Source organism: Lissotriton helveticus, chromosome 2_1 (assembly GCF_964261635.1).
Source record: "Lissotriton helveticus chromosome 2_1, aLisHel1.1, whole genome shotgun sequence".
NCBI classification, from domain to species: domain Eukaryota; kingdom Metazoa; phylum Chordata; class Amphibia; order Caudata; family Salamandridae; genus Lissotriton; species Lissotriton helveticus.
The window spans coordinates 1,129,338,819-1,129,362,541 of NC_136059.1; the positions used below are offsets into that span (position 1 = coordinate 1,129,338,819).

General features: G+C 48.6%; 1 long non-coding RNA gene across 1 annotated transcript in view; it reads right to left on the reverse strand.

The window, feature by feature from the left end:
- Positions 1-1,764: 1,764 nt before the first annotated feature.
- Positions 1,765-23,723, reverse strand: part of LOC144818495 (uncharacterized) — a 164,310-nt gene continuing 142,351 nt past the window's right edge. Inside the window, exon 3 of the long non-coding RNA XR_013607124.1 lies at positions 1,765-2,500. This is a non-coding gene — a long non-coding RNA (uncharacterized LOC144818495). The remainder of the gene's footprint in view (positions 2,501-23,723) is intronic.

Consider the following 23,723-nt stretch of genomic DNA (forward strand, 5'->3'; position numbering starts at 1 on the left):
TAAAAAGATCTTCACTAAAGCGTCCCTTCGTGGGGCACTGCAGTACCAGCCCTATGAGGAGCACGTCCTATGATGATACATTACATCTTCATGGATGTGTGAGGGCACCAAGAAATAATCATCTTTGTCAGCCTTTCTTTCTTCCTTGCTTTCTGAAAGGAACAGTACCTCCACTGCTTTTTGCATTAGCAGTTTCAGAGCCTAGGTACTGGACCTTTACTGGCTCCCAGTCCTCCCTCTTTGTTGTTTTGAGTCATATTCATGGCCATATTCAAATCTCTGCAATGTCCAGAAGAGCTGTTTCAAAGTGTGAGTTGAAGACATGTGCAGAGTGAATCAAAGATGAACACTCCTCAATGATTATTACTCTCATAGAGTTGGCAGGAGTTTCTTTTTATTCTTAACTCAGACTGTCTTCAATTCACTCCCATATTAGGGTTTTATTTTCCGGTGCCTCGGGAAGTGCCTCGCCACATGCAATGATGCTGCGCTGATCTTACGTTACCTTCGAAAGATGTTCAATTCTACCAAGTTTATCGCAACTCCTCACCATGCAGTAAGTATCAAGTGTATTTCTATTCCCCTTAGGTAAAATTTCACCCTGTATGACCAGAACAAACACATGGAGTCTTACGGGACTGAAGAGCATCTGGGTTTTCATTGTTCAGGTTTGTAACTTCATTAAAGGAGCTTGATGATAAATTAATGATGACAGGAGACACCTTCCTCACTCAGCACATCTTGTCACCCAAAAGTGTGATATCTACCCCAAAGATAGCCAAATCATATCTGAGTGGAAACCCTCCGCAGAGTGGATGAAGACTAAGCTAGCTGAAACTAGAAGTATAGCGCCTTTGTTCAGGTTACTACTACTGTATTTCATCAGGGATTATTGTTGCCTCTTTAGGTGATCTGTCTTGATAGACACAAGTGAATTAATTATATAAATCAAGCTTAATCAATGTAGCAGATAAATCGGATGAAGATCTAAAGCTTTGTGAAGCTTTCAGAGAGGCCCAAATATATAAAAGAGCTGTCTGTTTCTACCTGTTGTCAGAGGGGGGCGATTTCTCAAGGAATGAAGGACAGAGCAGAATCTGGTGTAATCCCTGCACAGTACCCTTGAGGAAGAAAGGATAAGCATTCCTTCTAAAGAAATCACACTCCTTCATCCTAAATGCTTATGTACTAAAAAGTCCTTGCAGTTTCTTTATGTGAAAACCAGAAAGAACCAAGTTACAGAACACAAATAGTGACTGAACTCTCATCTTATTGTCCATAGATGCTTCTTCAGTAGCATGGTAAGGACACTCCAGCATAGTTGTATAGGGGGTATCCTTAAATCATGCTTTCTGGGAACTAAATATATTTGCTTTACTAGTGGAGAACCATTTGCGATTGCCAGTTGTACACTGAAGGTCCAATCAAGAACCGTATCTTTATAGTTTCTTTCTAATATGGAATCTCTATTCCGAAATGCATGTGTTTGGTTAATGTTTCCCTAATGCTGTGAGTTGTCTTTCACTCTTTGCAGGATATAATAATTGGATTTCAAACATGTGCCAAGACTCATCCATTCGAAAGCCGTCGGGTGCTTGAAGAGTACAAAGGCTATCTTTTTGTTATTGACCTGGTAAGAACCATGCATCTCTTTTTGTCTCATATCCCAACTTTCCTCAGCAGTGGCGATTCACATTTATAAAAGTGTAATTTGCAATTAGATAAAAGTTTACAAGAAAGAAAAGCAAAAATATGTCTAAAGGCGTAGGTGGTCTACAATACCGAAAACAAAAGAAATGTAGACATTTATTTTGAAGGGGCTTATGATGCCAAATGCAACAATGTCTTAAATTCACTATCAACAACAAGAACATTCACCTTTACTTCCTCCTTTGCATTACTCATGACTTCAGAGTGATAGAGCACAAACAGAAAGGCTGCCCTCCAAGACAACTCGCATTTAGGAATCAATGCAAGACCGGGTCTAAGACCGGTCCCTGGACTCTAGGGTGGCAGAGTACTCAGGATCAAACACCAGGCCTGGCTAAAGGCTGGGCTCTGCATCCACAGGATACACAATACAGTTACATTGAGGAAAGGGGAGGGGCTTAGTGCATATCCATTACACACAGCTTACTCTGTTCATAACTCCTGTTGAAATAGTGACTGGCCCAAGCCAGGAGGCAACCTTCACTGGCCCTGGTGTGTTGTGCTACATTCAGGACGTCCTGGGGCCGAATCACAAAGGCAATCTGAGACAAAAGTCTAACTTTACGACTTTTGGTATTCACAGAAATCATTTACGACTTTTGGGATTCAAAGAGGTCATGTATGAGTCGTATCTTTACGTTTGCAGTCGGGCTGGAATCTCCGCACCTGGGCCAAACTCACCACACCCAGGCCTTACTCTCCAGCTGGGGCCGTACTCTCCAGCATGGGCATTACTCTCCGTCTTGAGTCATTCTCTCCAGCTTGGGCCGGATGAAGTGTAATCAATGGGCTGGAATGCAAAATTTACAAAAAGGAACATTAGGAATATGTGATAAATTGAAGAGGAGGTCATTGAAAACATTCTGTCAGGGAAAAGGGTATGGCCAGACACTGCATTATGACCCAGATAAGTTTGCTCCTCTGTATCATGGTACAATTTGGGCTCCCCTCAGTGTTAACTGTAGTGTAAACACTACAGTCAACACTTAGGGCACTCCCCTTAGTGTATACTGCAGTGTTAATACCAGTGTGTGTGTGTGTGTGTGTGTGTGTGTGTGAATACGAGTTACAGTAGGAGTAATGGGGCACATTCAAGTTAGGTGTAGTGTTAAGGTAAGTACATAGGAGAGATAGACTACAGGTTGTGTATATTGTGCCAATTAGGGAACAGTTGTTGTTTAATGTTAGTCTTAAGAATACTTTGCTGGATTGAACTAGGCTTAGGTTTATGGAAAGGAGGAGTAAATTATGCTGCTAGTGTTAGGGGTTTTGTGTTTGGGTTACATTGCATAACAGTAATGGGCAATTGATGAGGATAGCGTTATCGTTAGGCATAGGATTTGCGGTTCGTGTACCTTACAGCAAGAGTCAGATCCTCTAACAGCAATTTCTTAAATGGCATTTAAATTTGAAATATCAGTTTCTCACTTTTCTTTTTGTATTTCTTTTAATTTAATATTTAATTTCTAAATTTTAACAGAGATACCCGTGGCAGGGCACAACTATCTTTTGAACAGACATGTGCATGAGGTAGTGCTACTAAAAAGTTATTTGACTCCATAATTCAGCCTTTGAGTGAATGGTCTATCTTACCTGTGTCTCCCCAGCTGCCTAGCACAGAAAAAGAGTTGTGTTTAAACTTTATCATAACGAACAGCCATTACACATCTCTCACTTCTTTCACAGTACATTACATACCTGGATAAGTGGAAGATGCACTACAACAAATGTGCCAATGGCAATGACAAAACATTGGGGCATATTAGCAAGAACCTCGTTAAAATTATTGCCGTTTTAGCATCAGGAAACTGCCACTAAAACGGCGATAATGGGCTTGCTAATATGCATTTTAGAATTCCAATAGAAGCCCCGGTTAGATGTCCTGCACATCTAACCTGGGCTTCTATTGGAATTATATAACGCATATTATCAAGCCCATTATCGCCATTTTAGCGGCAGTTTCCTGCCGCTAAAATGGCAATAATTTTAATGAGGTTCTTGCTAATATACCCCATTGTTTGTTAAGGCAGGAAACCTATGAGCTGCCAGCCTTTACATGAAAAAAACTAGCTGAATAATTTTACAATTGTCATTAGGTGTGATGGATCAATTTCTGAAGTGTAGGTTTTAGTTTGAAGTTGAACACTGCCCAGAAGCTGCATGAAGTCAGCACTAGATGGATGATTTTACTTTTTCAGACAGTTCAAAGATCCACTTTCTGGCAAAGCTCCTAACTTACAATAGTGGTTGCTTTTTAGGTCTCGGCTCTAGATGGCACGCATGCGCTGTCTCGAACCAACACTGCTGTATCTACTGTTTGGGCTTCAACCTGCCCTTAGGGTTCCTATTTGCTGCTACAATCGTCACTGTTCAGTTTTAAAACTCCATTCATTCATTACATGAATTCTTCATGCCTCATCCTGTGTTGAACCCTCCCCGAGAGCACTAGACAATTTACTTAAGTCTTTTAATCAATCAATCAATCAGGGATTTGTGAAGCGCCCTACTCACCCGTGAGGGTCTCAAGGCACTGATGGGGTTGGGGGGGTGTTAAAGCAGCTCCATCTTATCTGAAGAGCCAGGTCTTGAAGCTCTTCCTGAATGCTTGCAGTGTGGGAGTTCATCTGATGCTGAGGGGGAGATTGTGCCAGGTCTTGGCTGCAATACAGGAGAAGGTTCTCTCCCCCGCTCTGGCTCTGCGAATGTGTGTGATTTCTTGGTTGAGTAGAAGGCTCTCCATCCTGTTCTGTGGATGCGTAGGATTTTGGCCAGGGCAAGGTCGGTGGAGTGGAGGCTTCTCTTGGGTGCGTAGAAGGAGATTCTTTTGTTATGGTATTGGGGTCCGGTGTTGTGGAGGGATTTGAAGGCGTGGGTGAGGAGCTTAAAGGTCACTCTCTTTTTGACGGGGAGCCAGTGGAGTTCTCGGATGTGCAGGGTGATGTGGTCTTGACGTGGGATGCCTAGGACAAGCAGCGTTCTAGATTGTCTGGAGTTTGAGGAGTAGACATTTGTTGATTCCGGCATAGAGGGCATTCCCATAGTCCAGTCTGCTGGTTATGAGTGTGTGGGTGATGCTCTTTCTGGATTCGGGGGGGCCCATTTGAAGGTCTTGCAGAGGATGTGCAGGATATGGTATGGATCTGTCGGTTCAGGGTGAGGGAGGAGTCGAGTGTGATGCTGAGGTTGCTGGCTTGGTCGATGGTTGTCAGAGGGTTGCTGAGGGCAGTGGACCACCAGGTGTTGCCCCATGGGGAGGGGGTGGATCCAAGGATGAGGACTTCCGCTTTCTCTGAGTTGAGATTCAGGTAGCTGCTGCTCATCCAGGAGGCGACATCTTTCATTCCTTCCTGTAAGCTGTGTCTGGTAATCTCTGGTTCATAGGGGAGGGAGAGGATGAGCTGGGTGTCCGAAGCGTGGAATACTATCCTGAGTCTGTGTTTTCTGACAATGGTGGCGAGAGGGACCCTGCAGATGTGGAGGAGTGTGGGGCTGATTGAGGATCCTCGGGGTACTCTGCAGCTGCTCTCTGTGGGTTCAGAGAGGAAGGGCGGGAGTTTGATTCTTTGAGTTTGGCCGGTGAGAAAGGAACGGATCTATTCCCCTGAATGCCGGCGTTGCAGAGTCTGGCGGTTAGTGCACGGTGGGAGACGGTGTCGAAGGCTGCTGATAGGTCTAGTAGGATGAGGGCAGCCGTGTGTCCTTGGTCAAGGAGGGTGTGATGTCGCCCATGGCGGCTAGAAGTGTAGTATCGGTGCTGAGTTTGCTACGGAATACAGATTGAGAAGTGTAGAGGATCGAGGTGGATTCTATAAAGTTTGTGAGGTGGTTGTTGACAATCTTCTGTGTGACTTTGGCTGCGAAGGGGAGGAGAGAGGTGGATCTGTAGTTCTGGAGGTTGTCGGCTCTGCGGAGGGCTTCTTGAGGAGGGGCTTGACATCTGTGTGTTTCCAGTCATCGGGAAACATGCCTGTTTTGAGGGTGCTATAGGGGAGGTGGCTCTGTGGAAGATGTACGTTGGGCAGGGGTCAGTGGGGGCTCCTGATTATATGCTTCTCATGATCTTAGCTGTGTCTTCTGTGGTGACAGGGTCCATGCGGAGATGGTAGGCTGGTTGGCATTGCTGGTTGTGGGTGTAGTAGCGGTGCTTAGGTTTCACTCATTGAAGTTGTGGGAGAGAGTCCTGATCTTGTGATGGAAGTAGGAGCCGAGTTTGGTGCAGAGACCTTGGGGGGTGGAGAGACGTTGGAGGATTCACTGGGGAGTTTTGTGAATTCTTGTATGATGCTGAAGAGTTGCTGAAGTTGGAGAGGATTCTGTCCTGGATTAAATTCTTCTGTGTTCGGTCATGGCTGTCTTGTTGTCATGGGTGTTGCTGTTCCTCCAGGCTTTCTCGAGTCGTCGGCATGTACGCTTGGATTCTCAGAGATCGTAGTGCTTTGTCCGTCAGAGTTCTGGAGGGGGACGAGTGTGTTTGCGCAGTCGGTGATCCATCTGTGGAGTTCATTAGCTGCAGAGTTGGCATCGGTTGTGGTGGGAGAAGGAGTGCGGTTGAGGGCAAAGTTGAGGTACTCTTCGGTGATCTTGCTCCAGTTCCTGCACGGGGGCATGGAGTAGGCTTGTGTGAGGTGGATTTCTAGTAGGAAAAGTGGACGCAGTGTTGGTCTGTCCAGGGGGTTACGTGGTGTGGCTGAAGCGAATGTTGTTTCCTTCTGTGAAGATGGGGTTGAGGGTGTGACCTGCCTTGTGGGTGGGTGTGGTAATGAGCTGTCTCAATCCAATGTTGGTGAGGTTGTCCAGGAGGGCGGTGGATTTGGGGGTCGCTGAGGTTGGTGAGGTGGAGGTTCAGGTCTCAGAGAAGTATGTAATCCGTGGATGCAAGGGCAAGGGGCACGATGAGTTCGTGATGGTAGTGCTGAACATGGCATGTGGTCCAGGAGGTCTGTAGGCAAGGGTGTTCCATAGAGTCGTTCTGGTGTTGATCTGGATCTGGAAATGAAGGTGTTCCATGGGGGATGAGGAGTCAGTTGTGCTGGCTGTAGTTAGTTGGAGGGAGTTTTTGTGTACGACGGTGAGTACACCTCCAAGTGGTTGGGGCTGTCCTTCTTCTGTATCTTAAAGCCTATGGAGAACTGGGGTTTTTTGGAGTACAGGGAAATACTAGGCGCACAGCGCACGTTAGTGTAGAGTATAGGTAGGTCTGGGTGCAAGTAGGTGAGGGGACAAAGGCCCTAAACCCCTCCAAGAGTGTGCGGAGCACACGCAATACAGAGCAAGAACAAGAACCAAATGCACACCAAAATACAGTATAGAGAGAGATGCCTCAATGGACATAAAAAGTACAATTAACAGTGATCGAAGCAGAGGAAAATGATTGTTGGACGGATCCTCTTTTATTGCATGAATGTCCAGCCGTAACAGTGCTTGCACGACTCATCAGGGCGCTTAGCCGGTGATACTTCCGACCCGGCCCTTGCTCGGGACCAGGCTAAAGGTAGTTAATGGATGTTGCTCCAGATCCAGTAGAAAATTGTGGTAACAAATGATGCTCAACGTTAGGCAAACAGTGCTCCAAAGTCCTGAAGTGCGTTTATGCCACCCAATGGTAACGAGCATCCACATTGAGATACAAGAGTATCTGAGTAGTTTATTCAGTGGTTGTAGACAAGAGTCTTGTGATCGCTCGATTCAGCGAGATCCGATATCGGGGCGAAAGTCAGCGGGGAGGGTACTCCCACACAGCGGTTCCGGGTACGGATCTTGTTCTCGTTAGGGATGGCAGTTGCAATTTAGGGTGCATAGCTGACGTTAGTCCAGGTCTTTGTGAGGAAGGCGACTTCGGGCGAGATGGTATTGAGGAGGTCCCAGATTTCAACGCATATCTGTGCGGGGAGCGTATGTTGAGGTGGATGCAGCCCCGAGGGATGGGTGTGCTGGCGTCCGGTGGGTTGGCGGTAGCAGTGAGGGTCTAGTGGTGGGTGAAGGTGCGGCAGCAGTGTCAGCAGGAGAACTGGCCTTGGGTGGTGTTCGCCATTGACAGCTGGCAGTTGTTGTTTCTTCCGGGGTTGAGGATTGAGTACGTGGAGGGTTGCTGAGTCATAGCAGCGGGGGTCAGTGGACCAGGGTCACTGGCGCTGGTCGCAGTCCAGTCGCAGACAGGCTTGCCTTTGGTGTGCCATCGCGCCCCAACTGCTTTCCTGCTGAGCCCCTGCTGTGCAGCTGCACAGCATCCACCATTAAGTAGGGGAGGAAGAGCAGCTGGGAGGTGAGAGCGGAAAGATGCAGGAGGGAGGGGCCGCGGGAGCAGAAATGGCAGGAAAGGGAGCAAAGCAGAAAACCGGGCATTGAAAATAAGGCACAGAAAGGGAAAAAAAGACACAATAAAGGCACAAGGAGGGAAAAAGAGAAAACAAGGCACAAAGAGAAGAAAGAGAAAATGCACACAATAAAGGCACAGAGAGAAAAAAGACAAAACGAGGCCAAATAAAGGCACAGTGAGAAAAAGGTACAGAGGGGAAAAAGACAACAGACGGAGCTGCGCTAGGGGAAAGCAGATTCCCTGACCTGGAGGTCAGAGGTCTTTAACAGCTGCCATTTTTGATACTCATTTCTGGACTAATGTTTTCATTGCTTAATACTGATTTAAACACAGTGAGTGCAGACGCTTCTCTCTTGTGGATCTTGAAAATGCTTTTTTTAAATTATTGTCTTGTGCTTTTATCCCGACAAATTACTGACTCAGGTTTTTTCTTTTTTACATTTGGGGCGTTTCCATTGTTCAGCATGTACCCCTTCATAACCGGTGTTTTATTGATCTAAGTGGTTACACCAAAAAATTGGAATTGCAACAGCATACAGCGTGTTGTTTTAAAAGCTGATTTCTGTAGGGATAGCATACTTCTGAAAGTACCCAATGATTTGTTGGCTAAAACACTGCTTCCAAGTTGTTAAAATCAAATAGGAGCGCTCAATCAGATCTCATTAGAAGCACGCCTGCAGTGAGATCTTAGAAGGGACTGAGAGGGGCTGCAAGTCATACGAGGAAACTTGGGGTAAATTATGCAGAGGGCTGCAGTATTCTATGCATGTTTCATCCTCACCCCGCAGAAACATTCAGTTTACTTGTGTACTTTCTTTCTGGTCTCATTTTTCTGACTCTGCGCAAATGTGCATGTTTAACAGCGTGAACACCGTAATAATAATAATTTACTTTTTCATTTATAACTCTTGTGACCATAGTTTCATAGCATTGCCACATGTCTTGAAGATACTATTTTTAACAACCCAGGCACGAATAAATATCACGTAGTTCCAGAGCTTTAAGTGGGCCAGGTCTTGCCGGTGCACCAGCAGTACTAAAAAGCAGGTGCTGAGATGTGTCCCTATCGGGCTTTTACATTTGTATAAAGTGCCCTGGCAGGGATTGGCGCAAATTGAGGGGGGCTTTGTTTCAATTGTTTTTGTGGCTAGTCTTATTTATTGTTCTCTGATTCTAACTCCTGGGGCTAGGCACCCTCTCACACTGAAGTGGATTTAAAAATGCAAATGCTTAATAGTCCCTTGCCACTGTCCACCTGGGTTCTCTGCAGGTAGGGCCATTCACTGCACAGTGTGGGCCGCAACGAAGCGACCTCTCAATCCGCGCGCCGCCTCTTCAATAAAACAAGAACAACTCAGAAAGTAACTGTGGGTCAAAAGGTTGGTATGTGATCGAAAAGAGTGGCAGATTGTAAGATACTACACTATGAACATTTCGGGAACTATTGGAGTCATTTTACACTCCTTATCTAAGCTAAAGAAACCTGTTACATATGTTTCTTTTATTATATTGGATTACACCATATTTGCATGTATATCTGATTTTCCTAGGATTACATTTGTACACATGTGTGCTACTTCGTGTGCATTCCCCCAAGGGCAGGATGACATATTGCACATTTATTTCTGCATCTATAAATTTGTCCACTGCCCCTATACCGTGGCCAAAACACACGCAGCCATTTTCTTTGTCAAGCATACTGCTCCCACTGATTCATAAACCACAGTGTCTGCTTGGTCAGTCTATCTTGCTCTATGCCTCGACATACAGCCCACCATATTGAGGGATTTCTTCCCGCCTGAAAATACCATGCTAGTTTGTAGGACTTTGGTCAATAATACAAAACGTTGTGAAAAAAAATCAGCTGGCACAACTGCAGGGACAGCTTTGACTGTGATGTGAACAGACTGGTGGAGATTCATTGCTGCATTTCACCCTGATTCGAGAGCAGCTATTGTGCAAGAGTTAATTCTTGTTGTATTTCCTGTAGCTGTATAGTAATTCATTTCTTTAAAAAAATAATTTTTATTTAGTTTTCAACAATTTTAGGATCACAATACTGTAACACTGCATCGCCATCCACCTGATTCTCCCCTTTCTTAATATCCCAATTAGTTCCAGAATACCATGAAGTAGACCACAGTTAAGTCCACTGCAACCAGTCCGGTGCACTATAGATGGGTCTGTGCCCCGGTCAACTGTGTGCTTTTCCCTCAACAACTTCCTACGGGTGGGCATCTCTGGGTATTTTGTGCTGTGCTCTGTGCTTTTCACTGTCCCCAGATGTTATCATACTTTTGTGGTCCCCCTCTGGACCTATTCACTGCTTCCTCAGCTGAAAAGAAGAAATCTATCCCTCTTAGCCACTTTGAGATTGGGAGGGCCCCCCGGATCCTCAATGGCTCTCTATGTGATGTTTAGCCAAAAAACAACTGATCCCAACCATCAGTTTTTGTCCCCTTACCTGTCCCAACCCGGGAATATGTTCTGAGATCTGTGTAAAATGCATTCAGCTTTGAGATGGTCAGAGAACATCATATGGTGTGTCTGCCAGACGTCTGCCAATTTAGAGATCCCCAACTTATTTCAGTGCTGCCCTTGAGCCCTACTGTTTTCCATCGCCATGCACCCTTCCACAATGGTTTCTTCCTAGTGGGCACCCTCTACTATCATATCCATTGCAATGCCTCTTTCCAGCCAATCACAGGAATTGCTGGAATGGCCGGGGGGTGGGTAGGAGGGACTCCCCATGCAGCCAAAACCCTGGTGTTTGCCCGGTAAGGAGAGTCCACGCGAGTCTCGTATTCGGTCCCCCTGCACCAAAGATCCAGTCATTAACCACAACCAGTTGGAAAGCCCAGTAAAGTAATACAGTCTGATGTCTACTGCCCCTAGTCCACCATCATAAGGGGTTTGTATGAGGTACTTATGGGAGATTCACAGCGACGATCCTCGCTACTTGTAGCTATTGAGGTGGGCCTGTAGGGTTGTAAACCAAAGTCTAGGGATTTTGTGGGGTTAGTGTTGCAAAACATACAACATCTGTGACCAGGCCACCATTTTGAAGAGGGCTATTCACCCCATCATGATCAGGGTGAAAGAGCTCCATCTTGCCATATGTCCCTTAATTTTGCATGTCAAAGGGGTTATATTCCTGCCCCCGCATTCCTCTGGGTCTCTTGATATGAGCATGCCCCAGTGCTTGAAATTGGCTTTCTGGTTGGAAAAGATACGCACCCTGTCCAAGCAAAAGCCATAATCCTGCCTGGTCAGGATAAGCAAGATACACACTAAAAGATAACCTGTGTTCAGCTTGGCACAGAACAGTCAGGCGTATCCAAAGAGACAATATGCAAAGTATGTGTGCAACACACACACATGCACAGTAACACAATGAATACGCCACAATAAGACTCTAGACAGGTTTAGGAAAAAATAGACAATTATATTATAACCAAAACAACCCTAAAACAACAAAAATACAATGTATAGAAGTTGAGATATATAAAAAATGTTAATGAATAAATGCATTAAAGCACCTATTAGCAAGTAGCTCTAAAAAGTTTACTTTAGGTTGCGCTGTATCGGGTCAAAGTTCAGGCCAAATGCGTGGAAGTGCAGGCCAGCTACAGTACCCACGCAGAGAAAAAAGTACCGTTCCTGGTCTCAAACAGTGAGATGTGTCGATCTGCTACACGTAGTGAAGGCGCTGCCTCAGTTCTGAAAAAGGGTGGTAGATGTGTCGAGTGATGTGCCACCTCGGATTCTGCCACACAGTCGAGGACATGCATCAATCTCACCAAGCTGCAGCAGCGGCGATACACAGTCTGATGTATCGATCTCTGAGGGCAAAGCGCTAGTTCTGATGCGCTGTGCCCATTTTACTCCCGCAACTGGTTGATGCACCAGTTCTGTTATGCCCACACATAAAATTCATCTGATTCCATGCTGCAAGTGTGTGGGCCACTTCCAGTGAGTTTGGACACTGGAGCAGGGGTAGAGGCTTTGATGTCTCTCAGTCTCAAGCAATAGGAGGCCAGCAAATAAGCCCTTGGAGATCACTTGGAGGAAAGGCAGAGCCCAGCTCTCCTTCAGCACAGTCAGAGAGCAGCAGACAGCAGAGCAACACCAGAGAAAAGCAGGCCTTCCAAGCCTGCAAGCCAAAGATGAGTTATTTAAGCAGCACAGCTGTCCTTCTGACATAGATTCAGTTCAAGATCCAGAAGTGCCTGATTTTGAGTGGGGCAGGTTGGTCAGAGACCCAGTACTTATACCCAAAAGTGCCTTTGATGCTGGTTGGTGACTTCAAAGCAACTCTCTGAAGAACACAGCTTCCCCTTTCAGCCCAGCCCTGTCCTCTAGGCTATCTATAGGGGATAATCAGTCCTTTGTGTGCGGACAGGACACTGCCTTTTCAAATAAAGTGTTAGACCCTCTGTTGCACTCTGCCCAGGTAAGGCCATCAGAATACAAATGTATGTTGATGGCTACTCAGACACACCTATCTTTTCTGTGTTGTGGCTGTCTAGAGGGAATGCACAAAGTGTAGCTGTCACTTACTCCAATTATTGGGGATGGGCTGACAGGCACACAAAGCAGAAAGTGCAGATAAATGTCTACTTTATTATAGTGTACAAAGCAAACACAAGGAGATGATGGACGGAGCACTGAAACTTTTCAGACACTCACCCCCAGTCACAGATTGAATACATCATCATTCTTTAGCTCACTTCGCCACTTCAGTTCAGACCCAGCTATATGCAAATCAGTCTTGACCTTGGCTTGGGGCTAGGCACCCTCTCACACTGAAGTGGATTTAAAAATGCAAATGCTTAATAGTCCCTTGCCACTGTCCACCTGGGTTCTCTGCAGGTAGGGCCATTCACTGCACAGTGTGGGCCGCAACGAAGCGACCTCTCAATCCGCGCGCCGCCTCTTCAATAAAACAAGAACAACTCAGAAAGTAACTGTGGGTCAAAAGGTTGGTATGTGATCGAAAAGAGTGGCAGATTGTAAGATACTACACTATGAACATTTCGGGAACTATTGGAGTCATTTTACACTCCTTATCTAAGCTAAAGAAACCTGTTACATATGTTTCTTTTATTATATTGGATTACACCATATTTGCATGTATATCTGATTTTCCTAGGATTACATTTGTACACATGTGTGCTACTTCGTGTGCATTCCCCCAAGGGCAGGATGACATATTGCACATTTATTTCTGCATCTATAAATTTGTCCACTGCCCCTATACCGTGGCCAAAACACACGCAGCCATTTTCTTTGTCAAGCATACTGCTCCCACTGATTCATAAACCACAGTGTCTGCTTGGTCAGTCTATCTTGCTCTATGCCTCGACATACAGCCCACCATATTGAGGGATTTCTTCCCGCCTGAAAATACCATGCTAGTTTGTAGGACTTTGGTCAATAATACAAAACGTTGTGAAAAAAATCAGCTGGCACAACTGCAGGGACAGCTTTGACTGTGATGTGAACAGACTGGTGGAGATTCATTGCTGCATTTCACCCTGATTCGAGAGCAGCTATTGTGCAAGAGTTAATTCTTGTTGTATTTCCTGTAGCTGTATAGTAATTCATTTCTTTAAAAAAATAATTTTTATTTAGTTTTCAACAATTTTAGGATCACAATACTGTAACACTGCATCGCCATCCACCTGATTCTCCCCTTTCTTAATATCCCAATTAGTTCCAGAATACCATGAAGTAGACCACAGTTAAGTCCACTGCAACCAGTCCGGTGCACTATAGATGGGTCTGTGCCCCGGTCAACTGTGTGCTTTTCCCTCAACAACTTCCTACGGGTGGGCATCTCTGGGTATTTTGTGCTGTGCTCTGTGCTTTTCACTGTCCCCAGATGTTATCATACTTTTGTGGTCCCCCTCTGGACCTATTCACTGCTTCCTCAGCTGAAAAGAAGAAATCTATCCCTCTTAGCCACTTTGAGATTGGGAGGGCCCCCCGGATCCTCAATGGCTCTCTATGTGATGTTTAGCCAAAAAACAACTGATCCCAACCATCAGTTTTTGTCCCCTTACCTGTCCCAACCCGGGAATATGTTCTGAGATCTGTGTAAAATGCATTCAGCTTTGAGATGGTCAGAGAACATCATATGGTGTGTCTGCCAGACGTCTGCCAATTTAGAGATCCCCAACTTATTTCAGTGCTGCCCTTGAGCCCTACTGTTTTCTATCGCCATGCACCCTTCCACAATGGTTTCTTCCTAGTGGGCACCCTCTACTATCATATCCATTGCAATGCCTCTTTCCAGCCAATCACAGGAATGGCTGGAATGGCCGGGGGGTGGGTAGGAGGGACTCCCCATGCAGCCAAAACCCTGGTGTTTGCCCGGTAAGGAGAGTCCACGCGAGTCTCGTATTCGGTCCCCCTGCACCAAAGATCCAGTCATTAACCACAACCAGTTGGAAAGCCCAGTAAAGTAATACAGTCTGATGTCTACTGCCCCTAGTCCACCATCATAAGGGGTTTGTATGAGGTACTTATGGGAGATTCACAGCGACGATCCTCGCTACTTGTAGCTATTGAGGTGGGCCTGTAGGGTTGTAAACCAAAGTCTAGGGATTTTGTGGGGTTAGTGTTGCAAAACATACAACATCTGTGACCAGGCCACCATTTTGAAGAGGGCTATTCACCCCATCATGATCAGGGTGAAAGAGCTCCATCTTGCCATATGTCCCTTAATTTTGCATGTCAAAGGGGTTATATTCCTGCCCCCGCATTCCTCTGGGTCTCTTGATATGAGCATGCCCCAGTGCTTGAAATTGGCTTTCTGGTTGGAAAAGATACGCACCCTGTCCAAGCAAAAGCCATAATCCTGCCTGGTCAGGATAAGCAAGATACACACTAAAAGATAACCTGTGTTCAGCTTGGCACAGAACAGTCAGGCGTATCCAAAGAGACAATATGCAAAGTATGTGTGCAACACACACACATGCACAGTAACACAATGAATACGCCACAATAAGACTCTAGACAGGTTTAGGAAAAAATAGACAATTATATTATAACCAAAACAACCCTAAAACAACAAAAATACAATGTATAGAAGTTGAGATATATAAAAAATGTTAATGAATAAATGCATTAAAGCACCTATTAGCAAGTAGCTCTAAAAAGTTTACTTTAGGTTGCGCTGTATCGGGTCAAAGTTCAGGCCAAATGCGTGGAAGTGCAGGCCAGCTACAGTACCCACGCAGAGAAAAAAGTACCGTTCCTGGTCTCAAACAGTGAGATGTGTCGATCTGCTACACGTAGTGAAGGCGCTGCCTCAGTTCTGAAAAAGGGTGGTAGATGTGTCGAGTGATGTGCCACCTCGGATTCTGCCACATAAGATAAATGTCTACTTTATTATAGTGTACAAAGCAAACACAAGGAGATGATGGACGGAGCACTGAAACTTTTCAGACACTCACCCCCAGTCACAGATTGAATACATCATCATTCTTTAGCTCACTTCGCCACTTCAGTTCAGACTCAGCTATATGCAAATCAGTCTTGACCTTGGCTTGGCAGTTCAGGCTGGACTGTTCCCATAAGGAACAGGGTCAAGACTGATTTGCATATGGCTGGGTCCAAACTGGGGTGTTGTGGTGAGCAAAAGAATGATGGATTAAACCCAGATCCTTGTGACTGAGGGGGAATGTTTGTATTGTCCAGCATTCCGTCCAGCAATTGTTTCTTTTGCATACTTTCTTATAGTGGCATTTCTAAAATAGCAATGTTAAATTCAACTTCACTAGTAAGTAGGATTTATCACACCATTCCAAACATACGAAACACGAAAAAGCTACTCCTCTCTGAACAGGAGATATAGCTTAAAAAGAGAATTAAGAAATTCCTGATGCTAACCTATGAGAGGAGTATGCCTCATTGTAGTGAAAAGTGAAATATGCTGTTTATCACTACCAAGACACACAAAACAGAAAAGTACATGTCCTATGTTTTACTTACATACGCTGTGCCCTTAGGGCTACATAGGGCCTACTTTAGGGGTGACTTAGAAGTAATAAAGGGGGAATTTAAGGCTTGGTTAGTAGTTTTAAATGTCAAGTCGAAGTTGCATTAAACTGCAAACACAGGCACTGCAGTTGCAGGCCTGAGAAAGGTTTGAAAGGCTTCTTTTGTTGGTGGCACGATCAGAGCTAAAGCCCACTAGTAGCAATACATTTACAGGCCCTGGGTATATGATATACCACATTACAAGGGACTTACAAGTAAATTAAATTGGTCAATTAAGTATACACCAATTGTACACATGTTTAAGGAAGAAGCACATGCCCTTTAGCACTGATTCAGAGTGGTAAAATGCCAACAAAAGAATCAGTAAAATGTGGAGGCAAAAAGATTGGGGAAGACCACCCTCGGGCTGACAGGTCAAAGACTAACTATTTATATGCTCCAGATCGCCTGGAAGTAACTCTGAGGAATGGCCACCACAGGGATTATGACTGATTTCCCCCAGTTCACCCTCAGGCCTGTTTCTTCTTTGTAGATTTCTAGAATGCAAATCAGCTGTAGGATCAGTTGGTTTAGGTGCTGAATATAAAGGAGGACATCGTCCACATACAAAGAGATGCAGACCACTAATTCTACACCCCACCTCAAGCCCCACACCTGTGCATCCCCCGATCTGTTTGGCCAGTGTTTCAATCACAAGAGCGAATAGGAGAATAGACAGCAGGTGGCCCTGCCAGTGGCCTCTGCCTATCTGGAACTGTTGTGATTAAATGGTGTTCACTCTGACTCTATCCAATGGCACTGTGTATAACATCTATAAAGACTGAAGGACTTTAGGGCCCAAATTAATCTTTTTTTTTTTTTCACAACAAATGTTATTGATAGGATTGGGCAAGGTAATAAGTGTGGCTCCCCACAGTCAGGAGAACACCACCAAGCAGCTTGGTACAGTTACAGCACAGGACCAGAGTCCAATAAAAAAACGAGAGAAAGCATAAATGACAGGAAACGGCCATACCCGCCCCTATCCCTCCCAACCCCAACTACCCAACCCCCCTACACCCCCCCCCAACGTCCCTCCCTAACCCCGTGCACGTGTATACAGATAGCTTTAGTGCTTGGTCGTGGCATGGCAATCGTGGTGTAGTTCATAGGCCCGCTGGACATCGTATGCCTAAAGATCTTCCTCCGGTTCCGCAGGGGGGTCCAGTGTCAATCCCCTATAGTCTGCCCATCTCTTCCATACCTTAAAGTGCTTGCGGGGGCACCCGCGTGCCTCAAATATTGGTCGCTCTAGACCCATACAAAAGTCTAGTCCGGCTCTCCACGCACTCAGGGGGGGGGGCCCTCTCATCCTTCCAAGCCCGGGCCAGGTCCCTTTTGGCAACCACCAGCCCCAGTAACAACAAGTGGCGTTTATATATGTTCCCACCAACTCCCTCCAAGATGTGGAGTAGACCTAGGCGATGCGTACGGGGAAGATCCCAACCCAGCACCTCAGACAGGCAGCTCCACACACCCCTCCAGAAACCAATCAGTCTAGGACACGACCATACCGTATGGAGCAATGTGCCCACCACAGCCCCACAGCGCAAACATTCCGGTGACCCAATCAAGCCTGCCTTCCACAGACGCTCACGGGTGTAGTAGGCCCTATGTAGAACTTTGAATTGGATTAGTCTAAACCGCATTGCAATGGCCGTCACCCTTGGGGATTCCAGGGCCTCCCTCCAATCATCCTCATCCAGGGGACCAATGTCTGCTTCCCAGGCCGTCCTCAGGGGAAGAAGGGTGGAGGAGCAGTGAGTGACCATTGTTTGATAAATACGGGAGACTTTCTTATCTCCAAAGTCACCCATGAAAACCTTCTCCTCAATCGGACTAAATTCAGGAAGCGAATCAAGGTTGGCAATGCTGGGTGTCAGTGCGTGTCGAAATTGCAAATAACGAAAAAACTGGGACTGGGGCATATCAAACTCTGTACTGAGTTCCCGAAATGATTTGAGCGCCCTCCCGGACATCACATGACCCAGCTGCGAGATTCCGATCGCGTCCCAGCCATCGAATCCCGATAACGTGGAAAGTTCGGGGAGTAGGCCGTTATGCCACAGCGGCGTTTCCGCGGTCAGTCTACCCCACCAGCCCATGCGACGTAAAGCCTGCCGCCACACAGCAAAGACGAGTCTTGTTACCCTTGGCAACGTCCGGCGCAGCCGGGCTCAGTAGAGGATCGTATGGAGCGTATTGTCGCCCATCAATGTGCGTTCTAGGGCATAAGCCGGATCCCCTCTGTCTCCATACCACCAATCGTTCAGGATCAGTAGGTGAGCGGCCTGGTAATAGGATAGCAAATCCGAGGTGGCTAAGCCTCCACAATAAGTGGATAAGAAGCATGTACGCAGCGCCACCCTGGCAGCCCCCCCAGCCCACAGGAAGCGGCCCAAGACTGAGTTGACCTGTCGAAACCACTGGGGTGCGATAGGGTAGGGGTGATTCTGCAGTTGATATAAGAGGCGCGAGAGCGCTACCATCTTGAAAATCGCAGACCTGCCATATATAGAGAGGGGCATCCGAGACCATGTTTTCACATCCGCCTGGACCCGCTCCCAAACGGGCACTATGTTGCGTTCCCAGGCAGTGTGCACCGAGTCCGACAGGAACACTCCAGGTATTTCAGACCGCCAGTAGCCACCTGCAGTCCCGATGCCCAGGGATCCGTCACGGTTCCTCCTCCCAGTACCCATAGGGTGGACTTGCGCAAGTTCAGGTACAGGCCCGAGACTTCCCCAAAGATTCGCATAATTTCCAGCACTCGCGGCCCCAAGCGCAGCAAATCGGTAAGGAAGAAGAGGACATCGTCTGCATACAGTGCAATTCTATCCGAGAGGTTGTCATTCCATACAAAGCCCCGCATCTGTGCATCTATGCGCACCCAGGCGGCCAGAGGCTCCATGGCCAGTGCGAACAAGTAAGGGGAGAGTGGACACCCCTGTCGAGTCCCTCGTCCAATGGGAAACGTCCCCGACACCGCCCCCGCGACTCGCACCGAGGCCGTAATGTCGGTATACAGCAGCTTGACATAGGACAGGAAGACCGGGCCTAGGTTGAGACGGGACAGGAGTGCAAAGAGGTACGTCCAGCTGACCGAGTCGAAGGCTTTGTTTATATCAGCTAGTAGTAGAGCCGCCTGTTCTTCCGTGGCCCCCATGGCATCAACCGCGGCCTGCGCGCGTCGGATGTTATGTCGCGTTGCCCTGTGAGGCATGAAGCCGGCTTGGTCCGGATGAACCAGATCTGTTATATGCGGGAGTAGACGATTCGCCAGGGCCTTAGCTAGTATTTTGGCCTCTATATTAAGTAAAGAGATGGGACGATATGAGTCATGTCTGTCCGGGGGTCTACCTGGTTTCTGGAAAACCACGACTTCAGCATGACGCCATTCCGGGGGCAACTTGCCCCGCGTACGCGCCGTCTCAAGGGCACGGCGATAATGGGACCCTAGTTGTACATGGAATTTCTTATAGAACTCACAAGGGTAGCCGCTTGGGCCAGGAGCCTTCCCCGTATTGAGTTGTCCCAGGGCCTCCCCCAGCTCCTCCGCTGTAAGGGGAACATCAAGAGCCTTCCTGGTCTCATCCGACACCGCTTTAGGTGGCAGGTCCTCGATGAATTTAGTCACTTCGTCAGCCGATAGACGGTCGCACGGGGCGTATTGGGTCGTGAAGTAGCCAGCAAAACTAGCTGCCAGCTCGTTCGGGTCAGTAAGGACCACTCCGTTGTCTGCAGTAAGACCCGGCAGCGTGATGGGTTGGAGGTTGTGTTGACAGAGTCTATGGAGCATCGTGCACGACTTATCCCCCCATTGATATATTCTACTCCGCGTGGCCAGCCATGCCTGCCTGGCTTCATCTATTAAGACAGACGCATAGGATTGCTGTGCCTGGAGAAGCAACCGTACCCCAACTTCATCGCCTCCTCCCCGGCTCCGCTGTTCTAAGGCTTCTACCAGCGTGGCCGCTGCCGTGATCGTATCCCGGCGCCTACGACGGGCCGCAGTACACCACGCGATATCTACCCCCGTATAGTGGGCTTCATGGCCTCCCACACCACCCCTGCGTCTATATCGCCTACTAGGTTCTCACGCCAATAATGGTCTATCGCCTCCCGCAGATGCTGGACATAGGCAGGCTGCTGGAGATGCCACGAGGACATCCTCCATCTGAATGGCTGACGTTTTCGAAGAAGTTCCACCCTAACTGACACTGGGGAGTGATCGGACAGTCCCCTCGGTAGGATCTCCGCATTCTTCACCCTACACAGGAACGCTCTAGGCACAAACACATAGTCCAATCTTGAGAAGGAGCCATGTACCGCAGACACATACGTATACGCACGTACCGTAGGGTGCATATGTCGCCACGTATCCATCCAGCCCATTCCCTCAATCATAGCACACAGTCTGGTAGGGGGGGGGGAGGGATCCCAACCACTTCTTGGCGCCTCTGGCAATCCATACATAGGTCCATCACCTCATTCCAATCACCCCCAACCACCGCTAAGGATTCCGGGATGTCCTCCCACACCGTGAACAGCCTCTCGGCCAGGGCCCACTGCAGGGGGGGGCGTAGACACTCCCACAGACCACGTGTTCAGTACCCACCATGCCCTTAACAAAGATATAGCGACCCTGTGGGTCAACCCACTGCTTCTCATGGACATAGGCCACCCTGCGGTGAATCAGGATAGCCACCCCTCTGGACCCCTTGGAAAATCCTGCGTGGAAAACCTGCTGATAGCCAAACCTCTGCAGACCTAGTACCTTTGAGCCCATCATATGAGTTTCTTGGAGCAAGAGCACATCTGCGACATCCGTTTTCCCCCAGCGCAATATTGCTCCACGTTTAATCTTGTCTAGCATCCCCCTGACATTCCACGTGATCACTCGTAAGGGCTCCTCGGGGAGTCTATGAGTCAATTCAGCCATAATTAAGCGGGATCCACCAAATAGGCCCTCTGCGCCAATGCCACCCACCGCGCACAGTTACCAACGCCATTGCAAAGAACACGTGCATTCCCCCCCACCCATCCCAGTACCCCAAAACAATAGGAAGAGCAACCCCCGCTCTCCCTCCCTCACCCCCAACCCCCAAAACAACCACAGACCCCTCCCCCACACATTCCTGAACTCCCCCCGTCCCAAACTCAACAGTCTCTTCCCTTGTCACCCGCCCCCCCATCCCCCCCCTATACCTCACTGAACTATGAAGTACCTGTCGCGGCATGGGTAGCCCAGAGTCCAAAACAGAGGGCCCAGGACCAACCATGCCAAAGGATCCCAACTCCCCAGAAAACAGAGAACTCATCCCCCCTCCCCTATTACCTCCCACATTAGTAGGAGAGTGGCTGCCCCTAGTGTATAGTCCCCGAACCCCACCCCACAATACCACTCATGTTCAATAACTCAGTTGTGAATCAAGGCTGAGGCAGCGATAGAGCTTCCAGTCTACTAAACTTCAAGAGCCACGTCCCACTTAGCTAGGACCTGCATCACCAAATGAGAAGCACAGAGTTCCCATGGTCTTCAGTGATCTGTTCCAGAATGATCCGAGTCTTCGGTTCTGCCGCTGTCTTGTGCGCCATTGACGGAGGCTGACCGCTTTCGTGATTTGGGCCTCCGATTTCTCCCGCTCTTGGCCGTCCGGTCCCTCCGTTCCTGCGACGATCCCCTCGAAGAGCCCGGGTTCAGTCCCGGCTGAGTGTTAGGCTTGATTCTCACTGTTTCGTCGGTCCATTTAAAGAAGTCCTCCGGTGTGTCAAAGAATAGTGTCTGCGATTGAAAAATCACCCTCAGGCGAGCCGGGTACAGCAGGGAGTATTGGAGTTTCAGACCTCGCAGCTTCGCCTTTGCGGCCATGAAGGATTGGCGCTGTTGCTGTACAAGCTTAGTGTAGTCAGGAAAGATCATGATCTTCCGATTCTCGTAGAGAATGGCATCCCTGGTTCTTGCTTCCCTCAAAATGACGTCTCGGTCGTGATAATTCAAAAGTCTAGCAATCACTGCTCTGGGCCGTTCGCCCTCCGGCGGCCTCTGCGTCAAGGCGCGATGCGCGCGTTCAATAACGAAGCAATTAGACAGAACCCCCGTTGGCAACCACGTCTCCAGCCACTGCGTGAGAAACTGTTCCATGTTATCCTTCTCGCATCGTTCTGGAAAACCAATGAAGCGGAGGTTGTTCCGACGTGCGCGCCCCTCAGCATCCTCCACTCGGAGCGCCAGACCCCGCTGCGCAGTTTCCATTGCCGCCATTTTCTTCTTTAGGGAGCACACGTCGTCTTCTACTACTGACACCCTAGATTCCGCCTCCATAATCCGTGCCACTGCATTCCGCAAGTCTTGGCGCAACAGGGTGACATCTGTGCCCACCGCACCTATCTTGGCGTCTAGCATGTCCCTAGACTGGGTGATGGCCGCCATAAGTGCTGCATTGTCTGGCCCCCCTCCCTGCTGTCCTCCTCCCGAGGGTCCGGGGCCCCCGCTGGGCTCTGTAAATTTATCAATTGTCGCCTGTTTGGTGGGGCCGCCGCCTCCTCTGGTCATGGCTGCGGATTGTACCTGGACCACCGACAGTGTAGACAGATATGGCAGTATAAGGTCTCGGATCGCGTCTGTCGAGTCCAACAGGGGGGGGCCTACACAGCAGCTCCCTTCCTACTGTGAGGGTCAGATGGTCACACCCCTGGTCTGGCCCCACACCCGGGTCAGGTCTAGGCAGGCCCCGAGGTCCACACCCCGGTCTCCAATGGTCAGCGCGTCTCACACTGTGCTGGCCGAGCAGGGCCACTCCGCCGTGTGCCTCGGGTTCAGCAACGTCAGTCTCCCGCTTCCCAGAACCGCCCACCACTCCTGCAGTATCCGGGGACCCAGGAGAGGTACTCACAGTGCGCTGCCAGTCGCGTGGCAATGTCAGCTATGGTCCGGCCCACCGGCCATCGTCCCGCCACTATCGGGACCTCCGCTCGTGGATGGACAGCAGAGGAGGTCCTGCACTCCGAGCCGGGGTCCCCTCCAAGTAGTGCAGCCCCCCAGGCTTCGCCGGGGCCCAGCTGTGGCAGAAGCGGAAGATGAACCCCGTGAGCGGGGACCACGAAAATCGAGGCCCCGGCTGCACTCGGCCCACAGGGCCGCAACGTCCAGCCAGCCAGGCTCGCAGCACCAAGGAATTCCACACCCCCAGCGGGGTGCCTGGGGGAAGAATCGCCAGCCGCCTCTCGGCCCTCAGGGCAGCCAAAGTCCACAGCAGTCGACGGGCCAGCCGACCCACACAGAGGCCCCCGGTCGGGGGACGCCAAAATCGAGGCCCCGGCGTCTCCTCAGCACACCAGGCCGCACTCCTCACGCCGCTGTCCAGTCGCGCCCGACCACTCGGGAGCTCCGCCGGCTGCACCGGAGGATCCCTGGCACCGTCAGCAATGTCTGCCCTACACGGGTTGTGAAGCTTGGGCTCGGGGGCCAGGATAAACTGCCGGATTAATAGCGGGCCAGCGGGAGCTCTAGCAAGCTGCTACCGCCATCGCCGCTCGCGAAGCCACGCCCCCAAATTAATCTTTTTAAGGATGGCATGGAGGAAAGGCCATTCAACGGAGTCGAAGGCCTTCTCTAAGTACAGTTGCATTATGGCTGTGTGGTCAGATA